The 18,246-nt window shown below is 33.2% G+C and overlaps 1 pseudogene; it reads right to left on the reverse strand.

Moving 5' to 3' along the window:
* Window positions 1-11,598: 11,598 nt before the first annotated feature.
* Window positions 11,599-18,246, reverse strand: part of LOC119804336 — a 40,659-nt pseudogene continuing 34,011 nt past the window's right edge.

Here is an 18,246-nt window from a genome sequence, read left to right on the forward strand (position 1 = left end):
GCTGTAGCATATTACATCCTCATGTTTAGAACTGTCTTCTGTTTTGTTCCTTATGTATGTTTTGATGCCAGTGCCATACTGTTTTTGTAATTAGAGTTCTATAACATTACTTGAAATTTGTAAAGGTAACTATTCCAGCATTATTCTTTCTGTGCTTGATTGTGTTGGTTTCATGAGAATTTTTGTGGTTCCAAATGAATTTTAGAATTTTTTATTTATGTGTAAAATTTTAGTGATTTTTATTAAAATTGCAATGAATCTATAACTTTCTTTTTGTAGAATTGTCTTATTAATAACAATAATCATACCAGTCGGTGAGTATGTAACATCTTTCAAGTTTTTGTTATCTTTTGTTGATTGTTGAAAACTTGAACTTTTCATGGTAGAGGCCTTTTGCCTCTTCTTTTAGGTTTATTTCTAGGTTATTTTTGAGGCTGTTTGAAGAAAGTGGGCTCATGGTCTCTTTATCAATATACTTGCTGTTGGTGTTTAAAATGGTTAATAACTTTTATTAGTTGATTTTGTATCCTTCCATTTTGTTGAAATTATTTATCATGTCTAGAAATTTTCTGGTGGAATTTTTTGATTCTCATGTCATTTGTAAATAGAGATAATTGGACTTTTTTTCCTATTTGTATCACTATAATTTTTTTCTATTGTCATATTGCTCTTACTAGTGCTTCTAGCATTGCATTGAAAAAGAGTATGGATAGTGTACAGCCATGTCTAATTCCTGATTTTAGTGATATTACTTTGAGTTTTTATCTATTTAGAATAATTTTCAAAATGAATTTATCATGTATAGCCTTTATAATATTTAGGTATGCTCCTTAAGTTCTTCTCTATCTATGACTTTTATTATGAATGTATGATGACTTGCCAAAATAATTTTTCTGCATATATTGAGATGATCATATGTTTTATTTTTTTCTTCAAACCCATTTATATTATTTAGTACATTTATTATCTTACATATGTTGAATAATCCTTCAATATTTGCAATAAAGGTAACCTCATCATGTTGTATGATTTTGTTTCTTTATTCCTATCTTGGGCTTGCAAGTATTTATATTTAAGATTTTTGTATCTATGCTTATCAAGAAAATTGTTCTTTAGTTTTCTTATTTTCCTGTTGTGTCCTCAAATGATTTTGATGTTAGATTTGTACTTGCTCCATAGAAGAAATTTGCAATGCTTCTTACATTTCTATTTTCTAAAATATAACAGATCTCCTTTCAAAGTCCAGTAGAATTCTGCTGTGAATTTTATGATATATTACTTATCCTGGAATAAATTAGCTACATAAGTTAATAAATTTACTTCAGTACATGAAAATACCAAAGCACTATATTTGCCTGAGGGATATATTTGTCAAAGTTAGAGAAAATTTGTTCTGAAAATGGAAAAAAAATATATGCATCAATTAAAAAAAATATTCAAAACACAAAACACATTTACCACCTGAATTTATCCCATTCTAGAAAAGTTACAGAGGCTAAAATGGTTTCATGAAGAGATCAGTTTTGAGAAGCTCTGATTTAGATGATGTGACTTTCAAGACAACTAACAAAAACCCAATATAACATCAAAAACCCTAAAATCAAGAAAATAAAATAACATATAAGCAGGAAAAAAAACATAAGCAAACACACATATACCAAAACAACAAAAAAATTTGGGGTCCATTATATGTTTTGCTATTATTTCTGAACATAGGCCTGCCCTGAAATGTTTGATATACTCCGTGTCACTTCACTGGAGAAAACTGATTTTTCACTCTCCCACCCAATATAACTGTCAGTTCACAGTTCAGTTCTTAATCTTACCTCAGTGGCTAGTCTTCATTTATCAAATTTAGAGAGCCTTTGTATTTGGTGTCCTCCACCAAACTGATATCAAGGCCTCATTGCAGAATATAATATATACACAACTCATTGAGCATGGTCATATTGAGCTATTGCCTCTACCCCTCCATTGTTGTAGCTTTTTTGGGTTTTTTTTTTTTTTTTTTGTTTGTTTGGTTGGTTTTTTTGGTAGAGGAAGGTACTCAGCAAACTACAAAAGAGAAACATAAACACAAAAACAGCCAAGCAAGCCACAAATCTTTTATCTACAATAATGTTCTGCCTACAAGATATGCTAGGGTAATGGTGGAACAAAGCTTGTGGGACTAACCAACCAATAACTGCTTTGAATTAAGATTGATTCCAGAATATAGAACACATGCCTGACACCACTTTGGTGACCAAGAAACTGACTAGATATCACAGGGATCTATGGTAAATCTTGTAATTCCATTTCAGCAAGAAATAATGCTATAGATAATAGTTCTTACTTTATATGAAATAATAGTTCTCTATGGTTCCAGTGTTGCTTATTCCTATGTATAGCATAAACCTTTCTTGCTAACTAATCTCTTATCCCTGAATTATTTATTTAAGATGAATGTTGTGTTGAGGTGGCGGGCCACTTCCCGCTACCCAGCTAGCTTTAACCGAAATAATAACACACAAATTGTATTCTTTTAAATACTGCCTGGCCTGTTATCTGTACCCTCTTATTGGCTAACTCTCACATCTTGATTAACCCATGTCTATTAATCTGTATAGCACCACAAGGTGGTAGCTTACCAGAAGATTTTAACCTGCATCTATCTCAGAGAGGAGAGTCATGGCGACTGCCTGAGGCATCTGCCTGCCTCTGCTTTCTTTCTCCCACAATTCTGTTCAGTCTATTCCGCCTACCTAATATTGTGTCCTATTAAAGGGCCAAGGCAATTTCTTTATTAACCAATGAAAGTAACACATAGACAGATGACCCACCTACATCATTTCCCCTTTTTCTGTTTAAACAAAAAAGAAAGGCTTTAACTTTAACATAGTAAAATTACGTATAACAAACCGTTATCAAGCAAGAATTACAGTTACAATATTTAAATCTATTTTATTTTTTTATTATAACTATGGAAAACTATAACTATTCATTCTTTAACTCCATCAAAGACTCCAGAAGGATATATTACCTAAGTAAACAAGAAATAAGCACCTTCCAAACTGTAGAAATGACAGAGACATCTCGTTACCTGGACAGTCACCCAAAGTTCTTTTGTACTGTTGGGGCATCCATCTTCAGCCTTCAGGCCCACAGTATCCAGCAGACTTTTCCATGAAGCAGGAAATTTCAAAGACAGTTCAGTCACTTTCTGCTGTGTCCTGCAGAATGTCTCACAGACTCTTTCATGAATCAGGAACTCCCAAAGCCTATTTCACCTTTAGGCAAGTTCAGCAGTCCTCTCTCTACGGCTTCTTGGTGTCCAGTTTCTGCAACAATCCAGACAAGAGCAGTTTCTTGCCCAAATGGCTAACTAACTCCATAAGGATCCTCTTTGATGCCCATCTTCCTCTTGAAGTAGATTGGTGCTGCCAGGAGCAGATGGGTCTCATTGTCATGAAAAGCCCCAAGTTATTAAACCATTTAAAATGCCATATTCTGTAGTCCTTGAAAGATATGAAGAATGCTTATTTAACTGAAATATATCTCTATATATCTAGAAAATCTACCTAACATGACTATAAGCTTGACTATTATTGATGATTATCCATTAACGACCTATATTTCCTAATTATACCTTACAAAATTGACCTTAAAATTCATATCATTGCAAATTATTCCTATCTATATCATCTCCCCCTTTAAATGTAAAAGAACATTTATAAACAATATTTGGGAATATGGAAGTAGTTATTTCTCTCCAAACTGCTTCGTGCTGAATGGGGGCACTGTTATTCAGGTCTTTCATAGTATAACCTGTTGGGTGATGTAATTTTCTGAAGGTGTTCACGGTGACCTTTCAGGAGGGCATGGTCTATCATACCATATTGGGATAGAAGCTAGTCACAGGGTCTCATCCTCTGTGAAAACAAAAGAAGACCCTCTCCAAAGCATCATATCCTTAGATCCAAATTCTGATGTCAAGATACCTTTAGAACATATATGTTTGTTTAGTGTGGCAGCCCATACAATGAAATGTTTTTCTGTACTTAGCTCTTTCACAGTCAAAAAGATCAAAGAAAACACAATAAAATACATAATCCAGACTATCTGTGAATTTTACATTTTTATGTGGCTTATTTTTACTCTATTATTTTACTTTATTCTATCTCTTTAAAGACTTTACCCTTTTTTAAACCATTAACTTTATTCTCTATATTCTTTTTGTTCTCTCTCCCAAGCCTATGAACACTCATCCAACGTGACCCATTTAAATGTCTTTTATATATGAATCTGTCCTATTGTAAATCTGTAATTCTTTAATATCCAGGAGCCCTTCTTAAAATGCTAAGCACTTCTTAAAAACTTAATTTGCGCCATGTAGACTTAATACAGTACCGCCTGTTTTCTGCCCAGTCTAAACCTTAACTGCACTGTTATTATGGTAATTAAGATAGTTCCTGCCTGAGTTCAGTATAGTTCAGCATGGTGGAGGCTCTCAGCTCCTGCCTCTGAAGCCGTGCACATGGCACAGCTAACATGGTGGAGCTGCTTATGCGTCTGAGCCATAGCACGCAATGACCCTCTTTTAGGCACACAGTGAGTCTAATTGTCATCAAACAAATTGTAGCACTTTACTCCAAATGCTCCATTCAAAGACTCTGTCTTCCATAGGAGCCAGACAGAGATAGCAATGGCGGCACAGCACAGGATGCTGCGTTGTAAAACTGTGCAGGTTTTTTCCTGCTACGGCTGCTGAGTCAGGGAAATTTTTCTGCAGCACGCCACCAAAAACAGCAAAAAGCTGTATTAAACTCTCTCTCTCTTTCTTTTTTAAGCTCTCTCAGGTTTTTAAGTGGATTTAGCCCATCATGTGTGTGCCAACTGTAAAAGAGCTTTGGGCCGCTTCCCGTCGCCCAGCTCCTGGCCACCTGGCTAGCTAATGTCCCCAAATAACAACACACAAATTGTATTCTTTTAAACACTGCCTGGCCTGTTATCTGTAGTTTCTTATTGGCTAACTCTAACATCTTCATTAACCCATGTCTATTAATCTGTGTAGAACGACGAGGTGGTAGCTTACCAGGAAGATTTCAACCTGCGACTGTCTCAGAGAAGAAAGTCATGGTGACTGCCTGAGGCATCTGCCTGACTCTGCTTTCTTTCTCCCACAATTATGTTTTGTCTACTCCACCTACTTAATTTTTCTGTCCGATTAAAGGGCCAAGGCAGTTTTTTCATTAACCAATGAAAGTAACACATAGACAGATGACCCTCCTCTATCAGATGAAGTTTAACCTGAATCATTAACGAAGTTTTGGCTAAGCCAATTGCATGTATGATTATAGTCCTTGTATTTTAGACTATCAATATAAATTTCAACATTATAAATAGGTATAGTAACAAATAAAACAAAAACAAACAAAATCTTCTAAAATAAAGATAGTTATTCTAAAGTAGCTTCCAAAAGCTGAGTATACAGTGCTGAGGAGATCAGTGGGCAAAATACTTATTACACAAGCCTGATGTCATAAGATTGAATTATTGTCATCCACTTCAAAGTCAGATTCAGTAACTCAAGTATTTGTAATTCCTAAGGGAATATGGGAGGCAGACTCAGAAACTTAAGAGGACAGCAAGTCTGCTGTATGAACCACTGAACAATAAAGAAGATTCTGCTACAAAGAAGATAGATGGAAGATGAAGATTGGCACTTGAGGTCATACTCTTAACTTCCTCATAAGTGCTGTGTACTTCCATAGTCCCCAACTCTCCAGCTACAAGAAAACATGCATGCATATGTATAAACATCATTTACACACAAAAGTTAAGGAAAATGGTGAGCATAAAATATATTTCTTGATTTTTATAGTAATAACTCATATTAATATTATAGTTTGGAGTTTAAATTTTTCTTTGCCCTTTATATTTCATACATACATGGAGCTAGAAAAGTCATGGAAAAAAGAATATAAGCATTTATAAGTATATTCAAAAATTAATTTAGAAAGTCCTAGGATTTAGACAAGTTAAATGATTTTAGGAATATATATATATATATATATATATATATATATATATATATATATATATAGAGAGAGAGAGAGAGAGAGAGAGAGAGAGGGAGGGGGAAGTGAGAATATTTAAGTCACTTTTTTTCCTAAACTTGTACTATTTCAACAATCTCAGTTCTGATTTTATTTTAACAAGGCAATGCATAGCTTGGTACTGAAAACATTTTGCTTTTGACACCAAGAACTGTATGGGAAGCAAGTTTTATGGTGTTATCTCATATCATGATGACATTTTTATCTGCAAAGTAGTAATACAGTCTTCTGGAATTTATATCAATAATTACCACTAACTGTGATGCTAGGAAAAGTATGATACTTTAATATTCTTTTAATACCTCTTCCAAATTTAAACCAATCATCAATATCACTGTCATAAAAATTCAGATTGAAAATTTGAAAAAAGGAAATGATGGTTAATTATAATTTCTCTCAGTTTGGTTACTAGCTCTGAGATGCTAATATAAGAATTATTAGTAAATTTTAATTTTTTCGAAGGAGTCACAAATCAAATGGTTTGGCGCAAAGAATGTGCATGTAAGTACAAAATTCAAAGGTCAGATACACACTCCCTAGCAAATATATTGGCTTTGGACAAAGCTTACTGGTTTCACATTCATTCATGAGCATGAACTTCAGTTGTGCACAATGACATATCTAAAAATGTTAAGTAAATGCTCAGATTTATGGATTATACTGGTTTACATCCTTAGAACTTGAAATCATAGTTCTACAGACTCAATTCATGTTTCCCTTCCAGCAAGTAAAGGACTTATACATCATGATCTTGGACTCCCAATACTCATAACTCAGCCCCTGAAGTGCTGGGATTATAAAAACATGATACTACATCCTGCTCCATTTAGTATTTTAATGAGTCAGAGTCAGCAAAGCCATAATAACAGCTATCAAAAAAATAAAACTATGGAAATTATTCAGTCAATAAATTATATGCCATAAAGTAATGACATCTTGAGTTTAGGTATCTGCTAGTTAGTTTTTGTTTTTCAACTTGACACAAAGCTAAACATACCTGGGAAAATATTTAAACGCAACTGAAAACTTCTAAAGATATCCTAGACCAGCTTTAAAAGTCTGTTCCATCTTGGTCATCCTTTACTCCTTCATTAGGAGGTATTATGGTTATAGGAGTACATGAATTGCAAAGCATTATCTGCTTGCCTATGATTATCTAGTTACTTGTGAAGTCTCTCAAGGAAAGTTGGATCTTTTTCCCTCTAGGCAACCAAAGATTATCTCAATGGAGTTCTTGTGTAAATCAAACTGGCATCTGGATATGCCTGGGTGTTAGAAATCTATATGATATTGAGAAGCTACTTATGGGCATATGTAAGGAAGTATGATAGTTATTCTTTCCAGGTCAGTCCAATTGTGGAAACGCACCTATGCTTCTCTGATTTTATGTCTCTATTAGAACCTCAAAATAAATACTGTAAAAAAATCCCTTTACATTTTCAACTGAGAGAGGACACATTTTAAAATATCCACAGCATTCATTTTGTAACAATGTTTTTACAGATGAAATATATTTTATTTTATAACTTTTTGACAAGTTATTTTTATATTTACAAACATAGGTCTGTATGATTCCACAACACCTCAGTCTATACATTAAATAAAACATTAATACTTCAGTTACACTTACATAATACACTTTGTCCATCTTTGAAACAAAATATTGCAAAATATATCTGTAAGAAATCCAAGCTTTAATAAATCTAACAAGCTCCATAAAGAGACACAAAGACAGAACTTTAAGAATTTTCATACCATAATTTTAAGTTAAAATTAACATGTGAAGTACTTTTGTGGCAATAGAGAATACAAAAAGTCAAAAATTTATAACCATAAAGAAATAATTTTTTTTTAATTTCAAAATGAGGTGCTGGCAATTAAAAGCAAAAGAGTATGACAGAAATAAAGTATGGTTTTGATTGGTTCATAAGTAGACTTGACAACTTAGCCAAACGTGTTCAGAATGCCGAAAATCAAAGATAAAAGCTAACTCATGAAAACAATACTTACTGAGAAGCAAGGATGATAATTATATCAAACCTGCATCCAGAAATCATGTATACCAGAAGAGACTACAAAGAATATTTTAACATGGTCTTAGAAAAATTCCAATATATCTTGTGTAATTAAATGTAAGTAATAAAAAGATCCTTGGCAAATAAAAAAGGAGCTTTATTCACTTGAGTGTCTTTTTTGCTCACTTCTATACTGCACCATCCCCAAAGTATGAGAAGCATCATATCCATGTAGTAAATTAAAAAAATGACAATTATTTTAGTTTTGGGGTCCATGAAAGAGAATTTAATAGTGATAGAATATTTTATTTCTCCTGTGATTCATATTTGAGATTGAGTCATAGTAAAAAAATGTCATGTAAAAATAGTGACAGGGTTATTAAATTGCCTCCAGGTAGATAGAAAAATAAGTTCAAATATGTCATTTTTAATATAAAATACTAAATAGCTAACAAAAATGACTCCTAAAATAAGTTTTAACAATTGTTTTAAGCAAAGGGTCAATGTTTAGAGGATTAAAAGGGAAAATTCAGCTGTATTCCCCTTTGGAGCAGAAAAGTAATATATCACTTTGCTAAATTTAGACACTTCTGTAACTATTGAACAACTTGTGGAATAAAACATTCACACAGGAAAAGAACTCAAATTAAAAAACACAGAACACTGCTATATAGTTTAGATCTAACCCCACTTCAAGGAGCTTATCTTTTGAAATGTAATGAAATTTCTACTTGACCATATACCATTTCCACCATAGTCACAAATACTTTTTATATTTTTGTTAAACTAGCATATATGTATGTTAACCATTGTGAAATCTGAAAACACTAAAAAATAATGTTCTCACAAAGTCATTTAAAAATGACAATAAATATTAAGATTTAGAATTGAAGTTGGAACAATATTTTGATATCCTGTTATGATAATTTTAGATATAGCAATGGATTAAAATTAGATCATGAGTGCTTATGCAGTAATATATGACCATTATGAATTTCTGGGGAATTTAACTGAATTTAAATTCATTCCATATTATTTGTATGAAACTGGTTCTAAGATTCCCATGGGCAACAAAAACATTGACCATTAAATTCCTGATATAAAATGGTATAACATTTTGTGTACAGCCAATACACATTCTTCCATGTAATAAATTCTGACTAATTAGAAGACCTAATATTGCCATGAGCTGTTGCCTCCCAGAAAACATACTTAAAAACTGTCACACTGTATTTTAGAGAACAATGACAAAAGTTTTGTTATAAATAAAAGAAACAGAACTGTACATGTGATAACCAGAATTCTGTGATGAAAGTTAAGAAGTTGATTTCTATAGAATACTTTAGAAACACAGTTCAAGTCTAGATAGACATTATAAATAAAAGGACACTGGGTCCAGGATGGAAGGAATTGGAGACAACTTTATAAACATAATCGGAAGAATGGGTATTTTAGTTTTGTTCATTTTCTTTCTAAATCTTTTAAAATGTTTTTAATTATACTCAGAGCTTTTACATTTGCTAGGGAAGCACTCTATTATTATATTATACTGTCAGCCTTGGCACAAGTGAGTTAAAAAAGCATACTGTAGATTTTTAGAACCACTAGTTGCTGACATAATACCAATTAATCAAAGGAAAGTAAAATCACTATAAAAAAGAGGTATTTGTGTGAGTTATAATGATTCATGATATTTCTATCAATGAAACAGAACATGGAGGTAGCATTTAATAACAGGTGTGGTTTAGTCAAGTAATGTGGTGAAAAACAAGATAAGCAAGCTGCTGAAGCAACATTCATTTATTAAATAAATAGTAAGAGAGTACCTAAGGACTGGGAAGTACTTACATAGGACCAAATAAATGTAGTGAGAAAACTTGCAAGGCAACTGCTTCCTTAGTTGTAGCAATAAATATTCAACAATTTTAATGTAATAATAATAAGTGTGATTACATACTAGACTCCTATGGAAGGAAGTAATAAAATATATAAATTGGATTAGAGAGAATAGAAATTCTTCTCTGAAGCTGTCATAAATGTTGATTTCTAAAAATGAAAATGAATCAGTTAACTAAAATAAATATTTTTTGATATAAGGAGCTCCATTTGCAAATACATTTAGGTAGGAATGGTGCTTAGTTTGACTGAGGGATGTAAGGTTATTTTGTACTAAATTTAGTGACCTATGAAAATGTATTTCTAAATTCCTACTATGATGGCCTATTAAGCAGCATTTAAAATGTTCAACCACTTTCCTAGTTCAAAGTCCCAGAGTCGGCCACATTCCTCCTAACAACATGCTCAGGCTTGCAGAGCAACAGTCCATGTCCTGGCACCAACTTCTGGCTTAGTTATTCTTCTATTGTGGCCATCTACTATAATGACCAAGGTAATTTAAAGATGAGAGAGTTTATTGGATCTTACAGTTTTAGAAGCTTAGAGGCCATGATTATCATGGTGGAGATCATGGCAGTATGCAGGCAAGCATAGCACCGGGGAAATGACTGAGAGCTTACAGCTTTATCTGAAAATAGCAGGTAGAGGGAGAGAATGAAAGAATATAGAGAGGGGGGAGAGAAAGAGAGACTGGGAATGGCATGGAATTTTGAAACCGCAAAGGCTGTCCTCACAGACATATATCTTTCAACAAGATCACAAATCCTAATCCTTTACAAACAATTATAGCAACAGAGGACTAAGTATTCAAATATCTGGGCCTTTGTGGGTCATTCATGAACAAACTACCACAAAATTAGAAAGGGAAATTGATCCAGGTCATGTAGAAATTTGGTGCAAGGGAAACTCAAAGGAATCTACAAGGATGATCCCAGATAAGACTCCCAGCAATAAGGGATACATAGACTAGATTGGCCATCTCAGAGAAGATTGTGTGACTGGTTACCCAATGACTGATCCAGAAGTACTTAAGATAATAAATTATGAATGATGAGTGAATTATGAAATAAAAATTATATAAATATTAACAACTTAGTTTTAGCAATGCAAAGTAGTAGTAAATTCATAGCATTCAAAGCATATATATATATATATATATATATATATATATATGTTTACAAATAGTATGTAGTATTCTTGCCTAAAAGTCTAGTATAAAAATAGAAAAAAAAATTTATCTAATTAATTATAAGAACATAGGTTAACGGAAACTGTAGTGACTAGGTCAAACATATGCTGTTCAAACTAGTGTAATACAAATTCATAAACTATTTCAAAGCTTAACCTTCAAGAGAAATATAAAACCAATAAATTAAATGGAAACTCAGAAACTTATTTATTTGTGCAAGATCTATGACTTGACAACAATGAATAGGCATTATTTGCACAGTGGATGTTGTTGTACACACCTAAGCAAGGAGGGTAATCTTGGCAGACCAATTATGAATAAGTTCAAATCAAAACTGCCAGCATTTTTTTCCTATAAAAATCACTTCAGTATTAGTTACTCACAAAAATAAAGATCTCTGTCACATTGTTGACAGAGGTTTCCATCCTACCAGGTCCCACAGATGCTGAGTCCTAAAAAAGTACACAAAGGTCTACATTAATCATAAACTAGTTGACCTAATAGTTGAGGCTCTCTTATTAACTAATTCTTATATCTTAAATTAACCCATAATTCTTGTCTATGCTAGCCACATGGCTTGGTACCTTTGATCAGTGAGACATTATCATCTTGCTTCCTCTGTGTCTGGAATTTTCTGGGAAGACTGAAGACCATGACTTTCCTCTTCCCAGAATTCTCCTGTTCTCATTGCCCCACCTATACTTCCTGCTTGGCTAAAATATAGATAAGAGATCTTTACAAAGTACAAGACCATTGTCCCATAGCATCACATAGCTACTAAAAGTCAAGAATCCTAGACTAATTCAGTTCCCTTCATGGTGTGGGAGAATTTTCTGTATTCTGTCAATCATGTTTTAAATAAACACTGATTGGCCAGTAGCCAGGCAGGATGTATAGGCGGGACAACCAGACAGGAAGTAGAGGCAGGGTGATGAGAACAAGAGTATTCTGGAAAGAAGGAAGCTCTTTCCACAGTCCTGCCCAGATCACCGAAGAAGCAGGATGTGACTTGCCTCACTGAAAAAGGTACTGAGCCATGTGGTTAATATAGATAAGAATAATGGGTTATATAAGTTATAAGAGCTAATACAAAGCCTGAGCTAATGGACCAACCAGTTTATTTCTAACGTAGAACTCTGTGGGACTTTTCTTGGGACTTGCTGGCGGTGAGACCTATTGGGAGGACAGAAACCCCCAACAAGCAGGCTCTCGTGTTACACCTTCAGTCTCAAAGTCACCTAAGACAGCATAGTCAATCAGTCTGTCCAAATTTTGGTCACCCAAAATCTTAACTAGCTCAGAAGAATCTACTTCTAAATGGCTTATTCATTAACAGAACCATTTCCAATTTCAATTCCTTTGGGAGTGTGGCTAAGAAGTGACATTCCTCTCATTGAGAAGTTTCCATTGAAACATAGCAGCTAACTTCCCCAGGGTAAATATTATAAGATAGAATAAGAATTAAATTTCATTGCCTTTTATTACTAACGCTCTTAAGCCATATGCCATCACTGTTATTGTATTCTTTAGAAATGAATTACTCAATTCAAGCTACAGTTAAGGGGAAAGAAATCCGTATGTATCTCTTGTCAGAAGAACAAGAGAATTTGCTAAAGTATCCTAAAACTATCAGAGTTTAACTTTTACTTATAAAAAATACATTGCTCATAAAAATATACTAATTCATGTAAATATACTTATTCTCTCAAGTGTACTTAGTATTTTTACAGAATCATCTTAAAGAACAGGATGTCAACATTTTAAATATGCTTTGCTGAGAATATTCCTTTTTTAGGCATAATTCCTTAATTGAGGGTTCAATAGTATATTTGATCACCACAAAGTTAATGAATGACAGTATCAGGAAAACCAAGCAGTAACTAGATACTAGAGGCCTTCTTATAGAGAAACAAAATATGTTTGGTATCTAATCACCTATTAGGTGTCTGATGAGACAAGTGCAATCATATCCTAAACTCAGTAGCAAGATAACTGAAAAACGTAACTTGATATTTATTTTTAACATTCAAATCAGTAAAAATTTATGAATCAAAAGTCAAAAATACATAAGAAAAAAAGTAAAATGTATTGTCTGAAATTAAATTTCAGATAAACTAACTAGATCAAAAAAATAGTAACATGCTTTTAAAAAGATTTTCTCTGAGTAGAAATCAATTATATTAGTTTTTACATTTAGAAATTTTCCTGTATTCTTAGTCTCTAAAAGAAATATACACAAGAATCTTATTAAACTATGTTCCTCTCAGACTGGCTATGAATATCAGTGAGTGTAGTGCTTGTGTGCTGAGTGTCAGATCTTACACTTAGTTTCCAGCACTATGATTCAAACAAACCAACACGTATCCAAATAAAACAAAAGGAAAATGAAAGATACCTTGCTTCATTCTTAGTAAAATGCACTTGCTAAGCCCTGAAATGCCTAGAAGAAACTGTCCTCTCAGTTTATATGTACACTAGGTGGCAGATTCCCTTAAATAATAGATAACAATAAAAGTATAAGGTCACACTGTGTGAGTGAAATGAAATACCAATGCAGATTCCATCCAAGTTCATTTCAGCTTTCCTTTTGCAACATTTGTTGCAAAAAGAAATTATTCAATTTCTTAAAATTGTTTATACATTTTGTGTATTGCTTTTTAAAGTATCACACATTTGTTATATTGCTTGTCTTTTTAATTAGTTAATTTTAACATTTTGAATTCATTACTTGTATACAATGTATTGTGATCATATTCCCCCATTTTCTTCCAATAACCCTCTTTTTTCTCTTGCTGACCTCTCTGCTTCTTCCCAAGTATTTCAACTTCTCCTTGAGATAAAGTCTTGTTTTGTAGCACAAGCATGTCTTGAACTCAGATCTTGCTGCCTCAACTCTCAAATGTTTCAATAAAAGACATGAGCTAACACTCTAAAAGAAAGCAAGTAATTTTCAATTGATGTTTTTAAAACTACATTAATTATACACAGTGTTGGATTCAATGAAGGCAATTTCTTTATTATTTTGACCATTTGTACCCCTTTTCCCCTAACGATTGTCTCTCCTTTTCTCCCTCATGACCTTCTCCTCTATCCACCAGTGTTTTTTTTCTGCATATGTGTGTGTGTGTGTGTGTGTGTGTGTACATACATAGCATTTTATGAATCTCTAATATATGTATATGTTTTTATGAAACTCTAAGGAATGATAATATGTACAAATGAGGTAAATAAGAAAAATAATGATCTCCAATTAAATCCATTATCCAGATGATGACATAATTTAATTCTCCTTCATATTTAAACAAAGCACTATTCTCTGTGTGTTTGTGGGTGTGTGTCTGTGTTTGTGACAATTTCTTTAAACTTTCATCTCTTGTCAATTATATACGCTTTCTTTATAATTTACCGATTGTTAATAGTGCTAAAATAAAAAAAAAAAGAAATGCACAAATAATTGTGGTTTTTTTGAGTCCTCTGTTATATACTCAGAAGATATGGGTCCTACTATACTTTTAACTTTAGTGTTTTGATGAAACTTCATTGTGATTTCCATAGCAGTTGTGTCACTGTACACCCCAACCAAAAGTATATATTGCCATTCCCATCCCCTTGGAGTTTTTTTCATTTTTGCTATTGTTCTTTCAGAAATCACAAGTATGATGAGGGTAAGATCAAATTTCTATTTTTAAAAATTTGTTATAACTATTATATTGTGATATGGTAGAACACACATGTATATGGTGGGTGTTGGAGGGTGTGATTGTGTGCCATAGCACATATGTGTGTTAGAGGGTAACTTTGTGGAACTGGTTCTTTCCATATACTTCCATGTGCACTCTGGGAATTGAAGTCAGATTGTGAGGCCTGAACAACAATAAACCCTAAATCAACTTGGTAATTTGTTTGTACCAAAAGATGTATATAAGGGCTAAAATCCACTGTGAAAACAGGAATCAAATAAGAACAAAGCCATCATACAATATGTTTCAATCAAATCACTGTTGAGAGCTCATATAATTTTTATGTCACTACTTGGAGAAACAGGGAAGTTCTAACTTATCACTGTCAAGGAATACTTTGATCTTTTTAATAGATGAGATTGTATGCAAAGGAAGAAAATACACAAACTTATGATTTGCCAGAAGAATTTTATTACAAAACATTTTAATTTAGTGGAGGAATGGATCAGAGGTTACTTTACTTTCACATGACTGGAATGTGGTTCTCAGCATGCTCCTCAGGTAGTCCTAAACCACCTATAATTCTAGTTCCAGGGAATGCAATATCTACTATTGACTGAGGTTTCTGTTCCACCCAGTCCCTCAGCTGTTCAGTCCCAAAGAAGCACAGAGAGGTCTACACTAATTATGAACTGGTTAGCCTATTACCTCAGGCTTCTTATTAACTTTTATAACTTATAGAATTTTTGCATGTGTTAGCTACATGGCTTGCTACTTTTTATCAGCAAGGCATTCTCATCTTGCTTCCTCTGTGTCTGGGTGATGACTGCAGAGTGACCCTTTCCTCTTCCCAGAATTCTCCTCATCTCCTTGCCCCACCTATATATTCTGCCTGGTCACCCCACCTATACTTCCTGCCTGGCTACTGTCCAATCAACATTTTATTAAAACAATACAAGACCATTGTGCCACAGTAATCTACTTCTGAAATCCATGTAGACCTGCACTCACATGCACAAAACTACAAACACAGTCATACATATACTTTAATAGAAATCTTAAAAAGGGAGAGACATTTGTGGTTGCTTCCACTGGTCTTATATAAGCTGAAGCCAGTCAATATTTTAAAGTGGACTAGAGGGGGTTTATATTGGTTACTTTTCTGTTGTTATGATGAAACACCTTGAATAAGGCAACTATGGTTGTTTAAATAGAATGCCTTCCAGAAGTTCATATATTTGAATATTTGGTTCCAAGTTGGCAGGTTGTTTAAGAACGATTAAGAGATATAGCCTTGTTGGAGGATGTATGTAACTGGGGGGTGGTCATTGAAATTTCAAATTGCACAACAGCCCCAGTCTCTCTCTCTCTCTCTCTCTCTCTCTCTCTCTCTCTCTCTCTCTCTCTCTCTCTCTCTCTCTCTCTTTCTCCCTTCTGTGTGCAGATCAAGATATAAGTTCTCAGTTGCTGCTCCAGTGCTATGCCTACATGCCTGATATCATGTCCATTACCATAATAATGATTAATAATGATGGACCAATTCTCTGAAACTGTAAGTACGTTCCCAATAAAATGTTTCCTTTTATTAGCTATCTTGATTACACTATCTCTACATAGCAATAATAACTCTAACTTAGATAATAAATTATAGAAGAAATTTTATTTTTGCTCATGGTTGGAGAGAGATAAAATTCTTGTGTGATAGAAAAGATTGGCAGCAAGTATCAGGGAAGGCATTAGAACTGGAAAACTAGGAGCTCATATTTTCTAATGTAATCAAGCAAGAAACAGAGCATGAAATCTGGACATTTTCTTATCTGTTCATCCAGAATCTTCTAGTACCCATTCATTGTCCAATTTTTAAAGGCATGTTTATATTTTCAGGTGTGTGTTAAAACAGCATATTGTGTCTCTAGTATCAATTTCTATTTTAGTTTTCTCTTACTGTTTTAGCAAAATACTTGGATTGTATCAGTTTATAATAAAGAAAAATTGGAATTTGCTTTGCTTTATAATTCTGGAAGACAGAACACTGGATATCAAGGTGCCATATCCCAGTTTCACCAGGGGTTATATCATCTGTGAAGTTAAAGGGGCTGGCATTAAAGGGACAGAAGTTAAACCGGCAATCAAAGAAGGAGCTAAACATTAGTCCACCTTTTGCTAATGGTTAAAAACTGGGAAGAATATGCTGTTAGTTGAATTTATTTAATCATTTCAACTTTCCAAACTTTAAATACTTGCAGAAGAAATTATGCTTCAATAAGAGTTTACTAAAACACAGGGCAGTTGGTATTAGCACAGGCCTTTAATCCCAGCACTCAGGAGGCAGAGAGTCAGGTGGATCTCTGTGAGTTTGAAGTCAGACAGGTCTACAAGAGCTAGTTCCAGGGCAGGCTCCCAAGCTACAGAGAAACCCTGTCTCAAAACAAACAAACAAACAAAAACAGAAAAAGAGTTTAGTAAAACATAAACATAGACATTATAGGAGACTAGAGGTTATATATCCAATTAAAAAGATATCTCAGAGAAAAGCACGGAAATATGAAGCCACACAATATGAATTAGTTTTTCAATACTAAAGGCAAACATTAATATTATTAAATCCTTTAATTAACTCTTACTTAAAAGTTTTCAAGTTCATATTTGAAACCAAAGATTTGCTTTCATGACCATCCACTGTTATCTCATAAAACTAATGTCACTTGGAAGATAATTTAAAAAGTAAGGATGTGAATTAAAAAGAAAACCAACTCCAATGTCAATTAAAGTAAGATAATCAAAAGTCTGCTTAGAATAACAAATGTATTTGTAATTTATTTTTATTTTCAAAACAATGCTAACAAATTCACTTTTTTGGTGAGATTCCATTTGGATGCTGATTCACATATACATAAATGCATATATACTGATACTATAGTTTAATTAAAAATAAACTTGGTACTTGAGTTTCCAGTGATTACTTTTATAAGACTGATCTGTGCTTTATATGCTACATAGCATTTATCTTTAAGTGGATGAATTTATTTTAATAGACACAGGGTAGCACTATGATTTAAAAATTATGGTTCTTGCTAAATATAATCAGCAGCTTAATGTAAACCAAATGTAAGAAGAAAATGAGATTCAATGAAATGAACAAAATTATGATTAAACTGAATTAATACCATGAATCAAATTTAATCTTCCAATAGAGTGTAAGAATACCTATATGGAAAAACTACTTTTAATTGTATATTCTAATTTAATTCTGCACTTTGAATTCACAAGGCATTCTTAACAAGATAGCCATAATAAATCTCAGATTTAGTGACCACTGTTGTCTCTGTCTGTCTGTCTGTCTGTCTATCTGTCTGTCTGTCTGTCTG

Source organism: Arvicola amphibius, chromosome X, assembly GCF_903992535.2.
Source record: "Arvicola amphibius chromosome X, mArvAmp1.2, whole genome shotgun sequence".
Classification (NCBI taxonomy): domain Eukaryota; kingdom Metazoa; phylum Chordata; class Mammalia; order Rodentia; family Cricetidae; genus Arvicola; species Arvicola amphibius.